A 4,024-nucleotide genomic window follows, 5' to 3' on the forward strand; every position below is an offset into this window, starting at 1 on the left:
GGATTTTAGGACTTGCAGAAACGGGACTCAGATTTGTCCCCGCGGCCGGCCTGAAGATTTTTTTTAGATTGACGAGGAGGGAAGCGAACCGTTGGGAGATTAGATTAATCTGGAGCTTGACCAAAGAAGCAGAGCTAACCTTCAAAGTAGGTTAAACCCACAGCGCTGGGAAACAGCGATGGCTCAGTCCCCCCCGCTACCCCGACAAGCGACAATAGGGCAGGGATGGGTGATGCTGGGACAGCCCCGGCTGAAACAGGGAGCCATTCCCGGGTAAAGCCAAGTGAAACGGGAGCAGGAGATACTCGGCACGTTTCTCTGCTTGATATGGGGGGGGGCGGGAAAGAGAAGTTTGACAAATTCTCTCAATTTTTGTCGATCTGAGGGCGACTGGGATGATGATAATCTCATATATAAACTACCCTGAACCTAAAGGGAAGACAGGGCATGAATTAAGCTGTGAACGTGAGTTAGTTTTGACAAGGGACACAGGGAATGAATGCTGCCCTCCAAGTCTCCATTTTCAGGGTCACATTTCTTTCACATCACGCGTGGTTCTCAGGCTGGCAGCTCCCTTGCTTGAGGAAAACACGCTGGAGAGGGGAGGGTGATCAGCTCTTGCTCCATCCAGAAGAAGGGGAGGCCCTGGCATCCAGATGGGAAGGATTCCCCATGGCCTAGCAGAGCTCCCTGGTGCCCTGGGTGATCCAGGGATTTGTTTCGAGGCCGCACCGAGGAATTTCTCTCCAACGTGTACAAACCAGCACCTTTCCAGGCACCTGAAGAGGCGTTCAGGATGTTTAACCCTTCTGACGTCTCTTATGTAGGGGGGCAGGGGAAGGCGCTCGGCACCGTGCCTAGTGAGCATTTTCCACCTCCCTGCCAGCCTCCCCGAGCACACGCAGGCCCCGAAAGGCGCGATGCTCCCGCTGGCCGAGGCCCCGGGGGCGGCAGGCGGAGCGGCGCGGTGCGGAGCGGAGCGGGGCCGCCGGCCCGTTCCCCGCCGGCACCGCCTCCCCGGCGGGCGGCTGTTGCCACCCAGCGGCCGCTGCTCGCCCCGGGCGCGGCGGCTCGGCCGCGGCAGCCGCGACCCCCCGCCCCGTCCCTGCAGGCTGGAAAGAGCGAAGGGCTCATCCGCCTCAGACGCGCCCGGGGAATTAGGAGGGTAACGCGGTGCCCCCCGTGCCCCCCCGCTCCGTCTCGTATTCAGTCCTGCCTGCCGGTGTTTAAAGCGGGGCTGGTTGCGGTTGGTCGTGTCCTCGGGGATTGAGAGGGACAGAGGTTGCAGGGCAGCAGGTGAAATGAGGTCAGAAGAAGAGAGACGATGATCTAGGCAGACGTGGGGTAAGGGGCCGTACCCCACCAGTGCACGCGTGAAACTCACGGCAGGGTTAAATGCTGGAGCGCAAACACGCCTGATCTCTGTCTGTCTAAAAAGCCTTCAGAAATTAAGGCGTTTGTGATGAGCTGAGGGATTGCTTCTGACGGCAAAAATGTGGTAGAGAACTGTCAACCAAGTGAAATCCCCACCTTTATATTCTTGCACCAAAAGAGGAAGGGAAAAAAGGGTCTTCTCTGAAAACAGAAAGTAATCTGACTTTTCCATGTAACATGCTATGGTTTAAATGAAACAAGTGATACAGAAAATCAGAATAGCCATAACCAACTGGGCTACTAATGCAGTCTGTCACTGTGCTAGTGACTAAATCTAATATAGTTGGTCCCGCAACTGAAAATACATCAGACACAGATGCTAAGTAACACAGAAAAACTGTCTGGGTAAGCTGCACAACAATGTCATAGCAGGATCCGTTTTAAAGCCCAGAGGATAAATCAGTGTGGGACCGATGCAGAAAACAAAGATGCATATAAAATCGATGGACTTTTGTAAGGAGAAATTGAAAATACCACTGAATTTCCTTAGGGTATTTAAATGTATTTTGTATGTGGAAATGGAAGTAAGATCAACTAAACGAACAGAGTGTACTGAGGGCATATAATCAGTAAAATAAAATAGTTTCAGAATTCATAACTGATTTCTGATAGAAACAGGTATGGCAAAACTTTATGAGATACTCTATTTGGAATGGATTTAGTAATGATGCTTTTTCCCCACCAGCTCTGCATTCAACACTTTGCTATAAGAATGATAGATCCCAGCCTTTTTAAAAGTTTAACAGGAAAATAGTGGTCATGGTTCACAAGAAAGCTTGTTAATACCAAAGAAATGAAAAACACAAGAGAAAATCCTAGAACTGTTTGCTTTAAACAAGGGCATTAGGGATGAATCATGGGAAACAAAAACTGTACCTTGAAGAAAGACAAATTGGGACTCTGTAAAAAAACAAAACAAAATGACATGCATTTAAAGAGTCTTTCCTGTTCTTAACTTAATGTGTCCAATGCATTGCATCTGACCGGCATTTATGGCTGTAATTGACGGGAGCGGCATCTTAAAACCAATTATAATGCTACCTGAGTGGGTGATGAGCATCTATTAAAGTGTCACAAGTTTGCATCACAGTACTGCTTTTTACCTTGCTTGTTTGTTTGAGCTCAACGGGATAAAACGACAGTTAAGAAGACATCCAAAACAAAGGCAATATGCTTTTGGGGGTAGATAGAACAAATCGGCAAGAGAGGCTCAGGATTTACCAAGGAATATGGACTGAGCGCGTCAAGTCAGCTAAGGAATCAGTACGGTGCTTTTAGGTAGCAGAATAACACGCTCACTACTCAAGATCTGATCCTGCAAATCCTTCCGCACACACATTTACCTTTATGTGAGCTGGCCCACCAAAGTTAATCAGACTAGTAAGAAGAATTAGCTGTATAAAGAGTTGGAATACAAACAGAAGCTCACGTGAAAAAAGCTCCCTTGACAATTACAGAGGTAGAAGCATCAATGACAGGCATCAGTCAGGTCTGGCAGTGTAAAGGACAGATTATTTTTGTGAGACGGCTTTCTTACCTGTGCTTGGGCAACTGACCAAACAGGCAGGATCCTGCAAAGCCTGCTGTTTCTTTGATAGCTTCCCAGACGCCCCATGGACAGTGGATGCATTATTAACAAATGCTCTAGAAAAATTCTGTATGCCTGGCAACACGAAACTGCCTGACAATCTGAAAGTGGACGCCTTTTCCCTCTACCTTTGTATTAACATCAACAGGATTTCAACAGCAACCCTGGTTCCTGGTGACCTGCCCACCCTTTTATTTCCTTGGCTCATGAGCAGGCAAGTTGGACAGAAGCAAGCGATTGTTTAAAGCCCTGCCTGAGCAGGCACGAAATGACTGGGGTGTATGTTTGCACCGTGTGATAGCACTCAAAGCGAGCAAGGACATTGCCACATTTTTTGCTGATTTTCTATTCTAGAACAAATCAAAACCAAAAAAGCCCCAACCAAAACCTAAATTTGAGTAACCCAAAAGTAATTATTTAGAGTGGTATAGGTAAATACAATGATGACAACCAAAGAAGTCCTTTGCCTTACAATGTTCTAGCACAGCTTATTGAGTGAGTCTGCTAAGATTGTGCCCACGGGGGGGGAATTTGCACATATGAAAATTAGCAGCCAATGGCACTGTAAATGCTTGTTGGTGCTATGTCCAGTGAGGCATTTGTCTGTGCCACCCACGGCCGTGCTTCATCTGGGTTCCTCTATTCAAGGCATTCAGTGCTTCTCTTTTCCACGCCAGCACGTATTTGCTCCGCATGCCTCTGTGCCTGCAAGAGCTTTCTAACTTGCCCTGACTAAAACTAACCACCAACCGCATGATCTTTCACGTTTGTGAGACCACGATACCCACAGACCTGTGGTATCTCTGCCAAGCTGCATGAAATGCCTTGAAAACAATGCTCTGCTAGAGACTTGCATGCGTGCATGTAATTCTCTGCTCTCAACTGCACACCACCATTTATTGCTAAGACTGTCTCATTTGTTTTGCTCAATGTGTGGCCCAGCATTGCTACCTGGGCAGCATTGCTACCATCTGTCATATAAAATGCTTTAAAAAACAGTTT

Source organism: Calonectris borealis, chromosome 2 (genome assembly GCF_964195595.1).
Source record: "Calonectris borealis chromosome 2, bCalBor7.hap1.2, whole genome shotgun sequence".
Lineage (NCBI taxonomy): Eukaryota > Metazoa > Chordata > Aves > Procellariiformes > Procellariidae > Calonectris > Calonectris borealis.